At 43.2% G+C, this 14,531-nt stretch overlaps 1 protein-coding gene across 1 annotated transcript in view; it reads right to left on the bottom strand.

The window, feature by feature from the left end:
* LOC123755676 (gonadotropin-releasing hormone receptor-like) overlaps positions 1-6,880 on the bottom strand; it is an 83,511-nt gene extending 76,631 nt beyond the window's left edge. Inside the window, exon 1 of the mRNA XM_069299933.1 lies at positions 6,438-6,880. The gene's annotated coding sequence lies outside the window, so the exon portion shown is untranslated. The remainder of the gene's footprint in view (positions 1-6,437) is intronic.
* Between the last annotated feature and the right edge of the window lie 7,651 nt (positions 6,881-14,531).

Here is a 14,531-nt window from a genome sequence, read left to right as displayed (position 1 = left end):
TCAGTCCCTAAGCCATCATGCAGACAATCAACCCCTCATCATGCAAACAATCAGCCCCTAAGCCATCATGCAGACAATCAGCCCCTAAGCCATCATGCAGACAATCAGCCCCTAAGCCATCATGCAGACAATCAACCCCTAAGCCATCATGCAGACAATCAGCCCCTCATCATGCAAACAATCAGTCCCTAAGCCATCATGCAAACAATCAACCCCTAAGCCATCATGCAAACAATCAACCCCTAAGCCATCATGCAGACAATCAGCCCCTAAGCCATCATGCAAACAATCAGCCCCTAAGCCATCATGCAAACAATCAACCCCTAAGCCATCATGCAAACAATCAACCCCTAAGCCATCATGCAAACAATCAACCCCTAAGCCATCATGCAGACAATCAACCCCTAAGCCATCATGCAAACAATCAGTCATGTGATAATAACTATCACATTTACATCATTATAAACAACTGCGTTTATAAGTGTTACCAGACAATAGTCTGGAAACAATTATAAACATCAGTAGTCAAACTGAAGAATTTCTAGTACTCATTTATTGGAACATACAGTTTACCGCAGTATAGTGAAGATCGTATGTTTAGCTCAGATACTTTCATGGTGTATGTTCAGACGTTCATGGTGTATGTTCAGACGTTCATGGTGTATGTTCAGACGTTCATGGTGTAAGTTCAGACGTTCATGGTGTATGTTCAGACGTTCATGGTGTATGTTCAGACGTTCATGGTGTATGTTCAGACGTTCATGGTGTATGTTCAGACGTTCATGGTGTATGTTCAGACGTTCATGGTGTATGTTCAGACGTTCATGGTGTATGTTCACACGTTCATGGTGTATGTTCAGACGTTCATGGTGTATGTTCACACGTTCATGGTGTATGTTCAGACGTTCATGGTGTATGTTCACACGTTCATGGTGTATGTTCAGACGTTCATGGTGTATGTTCAGACGTTCATGGTGTATGGTGTATGTTTAGACGTTCATGGCGTATGGTGTATGTTCAGACGTTCATGGTGTATGTTCAGACGTTCATGGTGTATGTTCAGACGTTCATGGTGTATGTTCAGACGTTCATGGTGTATGTTCAGACGTTCATGGTGTATGTTCAGACGTTCATGGTGTATGTTCAGACGTTCATGGTGTATGTTCACACGTTCATGGTGTATGTTCAGACGTTCATGGTGTATGTTCAGACGTTCATGGTGTATGTTCAGACGTTCATGGTGTATGTTCAGACGTTCATGGTGTATGTTCAGACGTTCATGGTGTATGTTCACACGTTCATGGTGTATGTTCAGACGTTCATGGTGTATGTTCACACGTTCATGGTGTATGTTCAGACGTTCATGGTGTATGTTCACACGTTCATGGTGTATGTTCAGACGTTCATGGTGTATGTTCAGACGTTCATGGTGTATGGTGTATGTTTAGACGTTCATGGCGTATGGTGTATGTTCAGACGTTCATGGTGTATGTTCAGACGTTCATGGTGTATGTTCAGACGTTCATGGTGTATGTTCAGACGTTCATGGTGTATGTTCAGACGTTCATGGTGTATGTTCAGACGTTCATGGTGTATGTTCAGACGTTCATGGTGTATGTTCACACGTTCATGGTGTATGTTCAGACGTTCATGGTGTATGTTCAGACGTTCATGGTGTATGTTCAGACGTTCATGGTGTATGTTCACACGTTCATGGTGTATGTTCAGACGTTCATGGTGTATGGTGTATGTTTAGACGTTCATGGCGTATGGTGTATGTTTAGACGTTCATGGCGTATGGTGTATGTTTAGACGTTCATGGCGTATGGTGTATGTTTAGACGTTCATGGCGTATGGTGTATGTTTAGACGTTCATGGCGTATGGTGTATGTTTAGACGTTCATGGCGTATGGTGTATGTTTAGACGTTCATGGCGTATGGTGTATGTTTAGACGTTCATGGCGTATGGTGTATGTTTAGACGTTCATGGCGTATGGTGTATGTTTAGACGTTCATGGCGTATGGTGTATGTTTAGACGTTCATGGCGTATGTTCAGACGTTCATGGTGTATGGTGTATGTTCAGACGTTCATGGTGTATGGTGTATGTTCATACGTTCATGGTGAATGTTCATACGTTCATGGTGTATGGTGTATGTTCATACGTTCAGGGTGTATGTTCATACGTTCATGGTGTATGTTTAAACGTTCATGGTGTATGGTGCATGTTTAGACGTTCATGGCGTATGTTTAAACGTTCATGGTGTATGGTGTATATTCAGACGTTCAAATACGTTCATGGTGTATGGTGTATATTCAGACGTTCATGGTTTATGTTCAGACGTTCATGGTGTATGGTGTATGTTCAGACGTTCATGGCGTATGGTGTATGTTCAGACGTTCATGGTGTATGGTGTATGTTCAGACGTTCATGGTGTATGGTGTATGTTCAGACGTTCATGGTTTATGTTCAGACGTTCATGGTGTATGGTGTATGTTCAGACGTTCATGGTGTATGTTCAGACGTTCATGGTGTATGGTGTATGTTCAGACGTTCATGGTGTATGGTGTATGTTCAGACGTTCATGGTGTATGTTCAGACGTTCATTGAGTATGGTGTATGTTCAGACGTTCATGGTGTATGGTGTATGTTCAGACGTTCATGGTGTATGGTGTATGTTCAAACGTTCATGGCGTATGGTGTATGTTCAGACGTTCATGGTGTATGGTGTATGTTCAGACGTTCATGGTGTATGTTCAGACGTTCATGGTGTATGTTCAGACGTTCATGGTGTATGGTGTATGTTCAGACGTTCTTGGAGTATAGTGTATGTTCAGACGTTCATGGCGTATGGTATATGTTCAGACGTTCATGGCGTATGGTGTATGTTCAGACGTTCATGGCGTATGTTCAGACGTTCAAATACGTTCATGGCGTATGTTCAGACTTTCAAATACGTTCATGGCGTATGTTCAGACGTTCAAATACGTTCATGGCGTATGTTCAGACGTTCAAATACGTTCATGGCGTATGTTCAGACGTTCAAATACGTTCATGGCGTATGTTCAGACGTTCAAATACGTTCTTGACGTATGTTCAGACGTTCAAATACGTTCATGGCGTATGTTCAGACGTTCAAATACGTTCTTGGCGTATGTTCAGACGTTCAAATACGTTCATGGCGAAGGTGTTTTTTGTGACGAAACATTGAAAATATGAACGAAAAAATGTCGTTTCTTCTTTTATTTCAACTTAATTAAGAGGATTTACACTGAAGTTAGTGTGCAAATGAGACTTTTTAATTCGCCTTCATTTTTAGGAGAGCAGCTGAGAGTCTTGTGCCCTGTCAGTCCTCCCTGGCCACGGCTCGAACCCAGCTGAAATCGCTGGTGAGAGCGATACCTCTGCGCCACACAGGTTCCCATTATTACATAAGGCAGATTATATCTTCTTCAATAAAATTAATGTCAAAGTGTGTCATTCACAATATAAAAAAAAAATATGAAAATAGCACAATACCTAACGCCTAATTACTTTTGTTATATTAGTAATATACAGTAATGATTTATTTGCTAAATTTAATTATTTCAATTAAATGTCAAAATACTTGAAAAATAGGGCCGCTGTTGCCAGATGTGTCTTGCTTTGCTCTGGTGTAAATTGCGTTGTTATGGCTCATGTAAATTTCGTTGCTGTGGCGCCTGGCTCATGTAAATTGCCAATGTTTATTCCAATCTCTGTCGGCTCAAACAATACTGAGACAGCACATCAAGTCGGGAAAAGATGAGGCGCGTGTTTACATAATGCTTAGCCTCTACACAGCGCATAATTTCTTGCACACTGGCCCCTGGTTTTTACCCCTGAAACCTTTGGGAGTTTTCCCGAGTGTGTGGAACTTCTTAGTTACCTGCCCTATACTAAGGGAAGAGGGGGGGGGGAAATGGCACTACCTAGTTACCACCTGCCCGACACTAGGTTAGGGGAAGGGTGGGGAGGGGTTAGTGGGCTGACACGAATACCTCAGTTACTGTTTAGGATATCGAATATATTTAAGTTCGGGCTGTTTTTTGTTGTTGTTGTTATACATTCAGCTACTCGGAACAAAAGTTCCAAGTAGCACTTGGAACACATTAAGTTGATGGAGGAACACATTAAGTTAATGAAGGAACACATTAAGTGCCCACTCTGGTGACCCCGTAGTGGACTTGTATATAACAGGTTCGGGCAATATGGTGCGCGGGTTTAGTGGCCACACCCAGAAGGACGGGTTGGATTATTATTACCTGTTATACACAATGTTAGCCCCTGAGCGAGATGTACATTTAATTACATTTAAAATTAGTTTTCAAATGTTTTAAAAAATTTGACAAGTATTTTCAAAAGTTGTTTCTATTACATACTTAAATCAGGATTTTTCTAGTACCAACAGTCGAAATAAATAAGAATGAAAATGAATTTGATTAGATGTTCAACAATGTAATTCCTTTATACTATTAACTAATGTACTAATTGCAATGTATACACCATCACTATACATAATCAATGTGTACACTATCATCTACTCACACCTTTCCTACTCCGCTATATGCTCATTTTCCCTACAATTGAATCTCTAATCTACTCGGATCACCTGGGATTCGAAGCCGGGTCTGAAAAATACGATATTAACTCTTTAACAACCAAGACACTGATGCTCACAATAAGGAAGGGTTTAACAAGTGCTTAAATGAGACTTTAAACCTTCTGGAGATTGACTTGTAGTTATATCGATTCTCACGCCATTAACCTTAGGTGCGGAGGAACACATTAGGCTTAGGGATGGAGGAATATATTAAGCTTTGAGAGTGCGGGTATGTGTTCCTGTGTGTTTACTATTTGTGCCTGCAGGATCGAGCTGTTAGCTCTTGGACCCCGCCTTTCCAACCCTCTTTTGTCGAATGAACTATTCCCGACCTATTTTGTCTGTGACATATATATATATCATATATATTTTATAATGTGTGTTCGTCGTACATATATCTTGATAGGGTTGAGCTCCTGTGTGGGTATATCCATGTGTGCGTATGCTAGTATATCCATGTACGCGAATTTGTGCACAAGTATTGTTCTGTGTATGTGAATTGTGTGTATACTGTATGTCCTCGTGTATTTGATGTGTGTGTCTGTGTAAACTAATGTTTCTGTATGCGAGTGATCATGTGCGTATGTGAGCGAGTGTGAGTGTACTCACCTAGTTGTGCTTGCGGGGGTTGAGCTTCGGCTCTTTGGTCCCGCCTCTCAACCGTCAATCAACTGGTGTACAGGTCCCTGAGCCTACTGGGCTCTATCATATCTACATTTGAAACTGTGTATGGAGTCAGCCTCCACCACATCACTGCCGAATGCATTCCATTTGTTAACTACTCTGACACTGAAAAAGTTCCTTCTAACGTCTCTGTGGCTCACTTAGGTGCTCTGTTACCACCTGTGTCCCCTAGTGCGTGTGCCCCATATGTTAAATAAACTGTATTTATCTACTCCATCAGTTCCGCTGAATATCTTGTATGTGGTGACCATGTCTCCCCCTAACTCTTCTTTCTTCAAGCTACGTGAGGTTCAGTTCCAGTAGTCTCTCCTCATAGCTCATACCCCTCAGCTCGGGTATCAGTCTGGTGGCATACCTTTGAACCTTCTCCAATTTAGTCTTGTGCTTGACTAGGTACGGACTCCAGGCTGGAGCCGCGTACTACCGTGTATGTGTTCGTACATGAATATGTGTGTATGTGTACGTACATGAATATGTGTGTATGTGTCAGAGCATGAATATGTGGGTATGTGTCCGTACATGAACGTGTGAATGTGTTCGTACATGAATATGTGTGTATGTGTCCGTACATGAATATGTGTGTATGTGTCCGAGCATAAATATGTGGGTATGTGTCCGTACATGAACGTGTGTATGTGTCCGTACATGAATATGTGTGAATGTGTCCCTACATAAATATGTGTGAATGAGTCCGAGCATGAATATGTGTGTAAACGTGCGTGTATGTATATATATGTATTCTTGCATAGCCATCATCTTTTTATTACTATGATCAGTTTATTAGAATAAGTCTATCATGGATTTAATACCAAAAGATATCCCGAAATTCTATTATCTATTTTCCTGCAGTATACCCAACCCATCTTTTGATCTCAATTAAATTCCTCATATCATATAAACAACTAAATTGTTAATAATTGACCTTAAGACATCTTTACAAAAACATTAAAACAGCTTCGTTTCTAACAATTTTAATTGGAACAATATTTAAAAAAAAATTATTTTAAAATAAATATTTATAAAAAAACAATATTCATAAAAAAACAATATTTATAAAATATTTTATTTAAAAAAAAAAACATTTATTTTCAACAATTCACCTTAAAAAATAGTCTTGTTTAAGAGTACTTACATTCTGTGTTTGGGCTGCTTTTCTATACACCAATTTCTAAAACACTTTTCGCTTCATAGATTTTCAAGAAAAGCAACATTAGCGAAGTTCTGTTTACCAAGTCAGCCGACAAGCACTCTATTAGGCTTCCACACGCGACTATAGGCTACATGACCACAACCGCATGGGGACACATGTTGATCGTTTCCCCTCGTGTCGTTACGACATAGATGCCATTTAATTAATATCGCAATTACCTCTCAGGCCCAATTACAAAAAATCTAGTTTTTTGGGGGGAAACTATAAGATACTGCAAACTTTTGACGAAATCGTCATTTGCGAACGCGAGATATTTGCGCTATAGTCACGTCACTTATAGTGATAAGGGCACAGTTAGGTGATAGCGAGGGAGGGGAAGCGGCACTCCGTGAAGATAGCGGCCGCGCGAGGTAAGAGGAGCGCGCGCTAAGGGCTCCTGCTGGGAACTCGCTCACTGACGCAAAGGAGGTCTCGTTGCGTCACACAGTTGCCACACGTCGCTATCCGGCTCACCCGACCTCTCTACAGCTGTTGACCTCTCTACGCCTGCCCGACCTCTCTACACCTGTCCGACCTCTCTACACGTGCCCGACCTTTCTACACCAACCCGACCTCTCTACATCTGCCTGATCTCTCTACATCTGGTTGACCTCTCTATACCAGCCCGACCTCTCTACGCCTGCCCGACCTCTCTACACCTGTCCGAGCTCTCTACACCTGTTGACCTCTCTAAACCTGCACGACCTCTCCTAACAAGGAAGTAGTACACTGGAGAACAACAGAACAGACGGAACAATCTGGGCGCGTCGACGACCGGACTACCTGAACAACGGGAATTCAGAGCTCAGACAGGCATTAACAACGACTAGGGCCGCGGCTCGGTCACAGGTTCACGGTTTTGCCATTTATCATGCGCCCTTGCTAATCCACTGGGGGATTAATAACCCACTGGGGATTAATAATCCACTGAGGACTATTAGTATTCTATGTCAATGGAGGGTGAGGGTCTCACATGGCCCTTACAGACACAGGGATCGGGTAAGGACTGTGTGTGTGTGTTCGTGTGGGCGATCCGGATTTCTAGAGGACGAACATAGCGGGAACCCGAATCTAGTATAATGTGCTGAGATGTAAACAATATTTACAGTTCTCTTGTACTTGGATTACAGCATCAGTTAACTGTGCCTCTATCAGGGATCCATAGTAGGAAACTTAATGCTGAAAATATAAATAACCTAATGTTTAAATCGTTGACCGCCTTGGGTATTAATTGTATTTGGTGAGGTATTGCTGGGGCTACGGTTATGTCTGACCCCGGGGTCAGTCCTAGTGACCCCGGTCCTAGTGACCCCGGGGTCAGTCCTGGTGACCCCTGGGTCAGTCCTGGTGACCCCGGGGTCAGTCCTAGTGACCTCCGGGGTCAGTTCTGGTGACCCCGGGGGTCAGTTCTGGTGACCTCACTTTTCAGGTATTCCTCCTCGAGTAAGCTGATGTCAGCCTTTGAGTGGACATCTCTGCCCCATTTATTCTTGATAGTGAACACAAAGTGGTTTTGAGAATTATTCGAGCGAAGGGTCTGAATACTTTAATTATTTATTCATGTTTACATCTATCCTTGCTGTTATTCATGTCTACATCTATTTATACCTGCCCGACCTCTATATACCTGCTTGACCTCTACACCTGCCCGACCTCTCTATACCTGCTTGACCTCTACACCTGCCCGACCTCTCTACACCTGCCCGACCTCTCTACACCTATCCGACCTCTCTACACCTGCCTGACTTCTCTACATCTGGTTGACCTCTCTACACCTGCCCGATCTCTATACACCTGTCAGAGCTCTATAAACCTATTGACCTTTCTACACCTGCCAGACCTTTCTACACCTGCCCGACCTCTACACCTGCCCGACCTCTACACCTGCCAGACCTCTCAACACCCGCCAGACCTCTCTACACCAGTCAGACCTCTCTACACCTGCCAGACCTCTACACCTGCCCGACCTCTACACCTGCCAGACCTCTCAACACCCGCCAGACCTCTCTACACCTGTCAGACCTCTCAACACCCGCCAGACCTCTCTACACCTGTCAGACCTCTCTACACCTGCCAGACCTCTACACCTGCCAGACCTCTACACCTGCCAGACCTCTACACCTGCCAGACCTCTACACCTGCCCGACCCCTGTATTTTGACTATTCCAATAATTCGTGGCGCGTGTAATTACATTTTCAGTTTACAACAAGAGACTGACGAGATCCCACACAGGATCAAAACACATGAAAGCGAATGTAAGATCAGCGGTACAGTGCTGCCTCCTGCTACAGTGACAGTCACTGTACCCACTACGGACCACGGTACAGTGCTGTCTCCTGCTACAGTGACAGTCACTGTACCCACTACGGACCACGGTACAGTGCTGCCTCCTGCTACAGTGAGTCACTGTACCCACTACGGACCACGGTACAGTGCTGCCTCCTGCTAAAGTGACAGTCACTGTACCCACTACGGACGATATCTTACAAAATGTGCACTGTTGAATATTAAAATAGTTCACGTTTTGTACTTCTGACATTTTAAAGAGCATTTCAAAACTTGATAATAGCCTAAATAAGCAATATAATTCCTAATTTAGGAATGATCTAAATAAGGCATATAATTCCTTATTTATCCATAGGCATAATTATCCATAAGGAATCTTAGGATAAATATAAGGAATTTTAGGGCTGATTTAGTATATATATATATATATATATATATATATATATATATGAAATATTTTAACGCTTTGAAACGTTTGGTCTGATTATTGCGGTCTGTCTCGGACCCTATACAAAAATGTGGATAGAAAGGGTCGACTTTTAGAGTTACTACTGTCATTATTTTGTGCATAGATCTCATTGCTATGGACGCAATCATTTTTTGACTCCCGAAAGCAGGCTGAGAGCTTTCCCTTCCCATAGCTTATGGTGATAAGCCTTATCCTACCTTAAGCCTTATCCTTATAAGACCCACCAATCGGTTTACTACCAGGTCCTACCTGTAACCTCCCATGCATCACACGGCCGGAGTCTAGCAACGAAAGTAGGAAATTCTTAAGAAATCTGCTGTTTTCTGTAGTCTAGGTCACATTGCTAGGCTGTTGCGTAGAAAGAAAGGACACAAACAAGTGAACAAAGCATCCTTTGTGTGTTGAAAAACATTTCGTGTCTCATTAGTTTGTTTTGATTGCGATTTGTTTCTTCATGAAGCCTCATCAGTGGAGGGCTGTTGACTCGTTTTTAGGCGAGGAATCTGCAGGTCACAAAATAGATCCGAAATATTCTCGACACTTTTTTTTTAAGTGCATCAACAGTGTTTTGAGTACGGGAGTGTTGGCAGCTGTGAGTCGTGCGTAAACAGTTTTATATTAAAAAATAAATAAATAAATAAATAAATTTTTATTCAGGTAAAGTACATACATACAAGAGGTTATACAAAAATTGATAGATTTATAGATAGAGCTAGTACATACAATGCCTAAAGCCACTATTACGCAAAGCGTTCCGGGCAGGACAACAAAACAAAAAACAAACAAACGTGGGGCTTGGCGGCTGGATTAAAGAGCATTTGACCTTTGTTGGTGAGGACGAAAAGGGAAGGGAACTATAAGGGGAAAGCGCCAAGTCATTATCACTATATAACACTGGGAAGGGAGCAGGATCAGGATTTGGGATGGGACGGAGGGAGGAAGGAATGGTGCCCAATCACTTGTGGACGGTCGGGGATTGAACACCGACCTGCACGAAGCGAGACCGTCGTTCTACCGTCCAGCCCCAAGTGGTCTGTACGGGTTGTTGCTAGGACAATGAAAAAGGTGGTGGGGGCTGGCCATTATTAGAGTTTATAGGGATATATAAAAAATGTCAACCTCTCCTCTTTCCACTCTCTCTCTCTCTCTCTCTCTCTCTCTCTCTCTCTCTCTCTCTCTCTCTCTCTCCCCCTCCCCCCTTCCAAATAGGCATCAATAAAAAGAGAAGGTTGACAAAATATGACTGAACCGGCTCCAATTACGGTGTCAAATTAAAGCAACACTGTGTTATGTGTTTATGAATAATTAACCAGTTTACTGAGGTTAATGGCTTGTCAAACAAGCACTCAGGGCGGGACGTACACCACCACGTGCCTACCTCTGCCCTACATTATAGGTCTACATTACTACATTACTGCAGGGAAGGGGGGGGGGGGTTGCGGCATCTGTACATAGATTAGTTTACCTATTTATACTGAATAGGATAGTTTGCCTATTTAAACTAAAATAGATTAGTTTACTTATTTAAAGTAAAATAGATTAGTTTGCCTATTTAAACCAATTCGACTAGTTTACCTATTTAAACAAAATAGGCTAGTATACCTATGCGCCTTAGTCAGCTGCGCCACCACATGGTCCCGACCATATGATGGTACAGTTGACCAAGGCGCATCAGGGAACATCCAGAGCGTAGGTTCGAACCCTCATCAAGGCCCTTGTGGATTTGTTCATCTTATATATCAAGCTATTATTATTTCTGTGTGTGTATTGACCTCTCAAATTGCCTTCAATCTCCCTGCAGCATCCCTACCTCCATCACCCACTCCTCAAGTGTGACGTCATCACTCACCTCACACCACGGTTGAGAGGCGGGACCAAAGAGCCAGAGCTCAACCCCCGCAAGCACAACTAGGTGAGTATCTCATCTTCACTCGAGAAATCTCTCGGTATCAAAGTCAATTTCGATTTTTGAAACATGTTATTTTATGCTAATTTCATTTCGTTTAGGTAATTTAGTTATTGCTGTCTGGCCAATAATTCTATGTTGATGCTTGGTTGTAGGGAAATTGTGATTTTTTACACTGGCAGCATTATCACTAATATACCATCGTCATCCCTAACACAGCTACATCATCCCTAACACAGCTACACCATCCCTAACACAACTACACTATCCCTAACACAGCTACATCATCCCTAACACAGCTACATCATCCCTAACACAGCTACACCATCCCTAACACAACTACACTATCCCTAACACAGCTACACCATCCCTAACACAACTACACTATCCCTAACACAGCTACATCATCCCTAACACAACTACACTATCCCTAACACAACTACATCATCCCTAACACAACTACACTATCCCTAACACAACTACACTATCCCTAACACAACTACATCATCCCTGTTACGGTCCCGTCACCTTCGTCGGAGTGTAGAGTGGCCGTTCCTGCGCCATCTATGGGTCTGCATTCTAACCCTCCCCCCCCCCCCCGTGATAATGGACACTTCGTGGACAACGCCATCTGGTGGTGGTGGCGTGGCAGTGACCATGGCTCCTGTTTCCTGCCTTGGTCAGATAGGCCATGGTGGATGACCTATGGTGGTTGGCGTATAAAGATCCGTGTCATGTGTTGTGCTACAGAGCATAATGTCATCTCCCAGGTGAATGAGTGTTACCTCATGGTTTCCCCAGTGTACCGTCCATTTAACTGATGACGTTTTATGTTCACCGAGGGGACGTATGGAAGCAGTCGTACTGAGGAAGGTAGTTTACCTTGAGCAGTCCACGTACTCTCAGCTTGGTCGTGGAAGAAGCCTAAGTAAGCCGCTGCTGATCTGAGCAGTGTTTTAGCTGCTAATTTACGCAGTGTTAGTAGAGATCGGCGTACCCATGGATTGGCTTGGGAGGGTAATGGACGACAGTGAGGTGCCTATAACGAAGTGCTGCTAACAGGTTGCTAGACTTCTACCAGAGGTTAGCTAACCCTGTATATGGTTGTTTGTGACCCCGATAAGCGTGTGGCTGAAGTCCTCTGCCAGCGAGTAGCTGGAGAGCAATAGTGGGGATGTAGGTTCCTCGTGATACTGTATAAGTGAGCTGGCCCACATAAAAGGTGAACTCGCCAATGTTTTCGTGGTACGAGTGGACAAGGTACTGAGTGGTGGAAACACTGGGGTTGGTGAACACTGTATGTGTGGGCTTTTGGTGTCCTGTGTGAAAGTGACACTACTGTAAATAAGTGTGGTAATTGTCAAGTTTTATGTGCTGTATTTAATGGTGAAAGTGTAAATATATTGAAGGGAACAGTACATTGTTCATCCCCTCTTTCTCTTTATTGCACTATATAGCAAATTCTTGAAAGCGTACTACCGACTTGGGGTCGGATACTGTAATAGAGGTTGCAACATAAAGAACCCGGTTACTGGTCCATAGTGACCGTAACATAAGTGGCATCCCCAGCGGGATCGGACCTCTTGTCAAGTGTGTTTGATAGGAGTGGTGAAGTAGTGCAATCTCCTGGGAATAACTCTCCTTTTAGTTTTTCATGCTAAGTGTTAAGTCCAGTGTTGCATGCATGCACAAAGTGGAAAATATGGCAGAGAAAAAGTCCATCGATAACCTGGATGATGTTCAGAAATTCCTGAACCAGGATGACTGCCCAGCAAAGTTGAAATATCTTGGAAAGCCTGAACTTGGGTTGATAAGTACCTATTTAGGGATCAAAGTGAGTGAGCGTGATTCGCGAGTGGAAATCCTCTCTAAGGTCCATAAGCACTTAAAGACCGATGAAAAGCAAGAAAGCGAGACAGAGTAAAAAGGAAAGTGTTATGGCTTCCACTGAGAACGAAGACCAAGGAAGTGATGGTGAGAGTGATTCGAGTGAACTTAACATAAGCTTGTTGACTGTGAAAATCCGTGAGTTATAAATCCTTAGTGAAATAGAATGGAAAAAGCTAGAATTAGCAAGAGAGAGAGAAGAGAAAGCGAGAGAGAGAGAGAGAGAGAGAGAGAGAGAAGAGAAAAAGCTAGAATTCGAAAGAGAGAGAGAGAAAAGGCTAGCATAAGAAAGAGAAGAAAAAGAGGAAGAGAACGAGAAGATCAAGAAAGAGAAGATAATGAGAAGAGCGAGGAAGAGAAGAAAGAGAAAGGGAAGAGCGAGAAAGAAAAGAAGGAAAGAAAAGAAAAGGAGAAGGAAAGACAAGAAAAGGAGCGAGAAAGACAACACGAATTGGAAGTGCTAAGGTTAGGTGGTAGGAGGGAAACTAGTATTTTTGACCAGGTAAGGAACATTAAAATGGTTCCTAAGTTTAACGAAAAGGAAGTCCCAAAGTTCTTTGCCGCTTTTGAGAAGGTAACTGTATCATTTTATTAGCCACGAGAAAATTGGGCCATTATGATAGTCCGTTCTAACTGGAAAGGCCCAAATCTCATACTCCACATTGTCGGTGGATGATTCCAGTGATTACGACGTTGTTAAGGTGATGCTGATGGCTTACCAGTTGGTGCCGTAAACTTACAGGCAAAAGTTCCATAACCTGAAGACATCGGAGCACACCTTCAGAGTTTGCGAGTATCATGGAACGGTTGTTCCATGAATGGTGCGCTTCTCTGAAGGTAGAGACAAAGGAGCAGCTTGAACAGCTCATCCTATTGGAAGACTTTAAGGAATGTCTGTCGTTCGATCTGAAGACATACCTGGATGAGCAGCAGGTAGAAACCCTGAGTGCGGCAGCCACTATGGATGAAGAGTATATTCTCACACATAGGCCTTCTACCAGGTATGTTCAGAAAAGCTACTCAAGATTATTTGACAGACGTAAACCAGAAGAGGAAAGAACTGTCCCACTTAGTGCCGTGAAGACGCCCCCAGGTAGTCCACGACGGACTAGTCCAAGCAGTCCATAACGACGTTGTCCTAGGAGGAACCTAGCGTGTTGGACCTGCGGGCAAAGAGGGCACATTGCTGCTAAGTGCCGAGGCATGGGAGGTAACGACCCACTTAGGGAAGTAATGCTGGTGAATTGTGTGACTCCAGTCTCTAGAGAGGAGTAGAGACACCAGGATTGTTTGCCCCTTACACTTCAAGAGGGTATGTAGTGAGTGATCAGACTGGTAGATCTGCTGTAGTGCTCAGAGATAGTGGAGCAGCCCAGTCCCTGATCGTGAGAAACTCGTTACTCGAGGGAGTATGTACTGATGGGAAACAAAGGGTCGTTTCAGATGGGTTTCCCTCGACGCGGTACGTTGCCCCCTTAGCAGAGGTAC

This window comes from Procambarus clarkii, chromosome 43, assembly GCF_040958095.1.
Source record: "Procambarus clarkii isolate CNS0578487 chromosome 43, FALCON_Pclarkii_2.0, whole genome shotgun sequence".
Taxonomy (NCBI): domain Eukaryota; kingdom Metazoa; phylum Arthropoda; class Malacostraca; order Decapoda; family Cambaridae; genus Procambarus; species Procambarus clarkii.
This window is presented reverse-complemented; position numbering and strand designations above follow the sequence as displayed.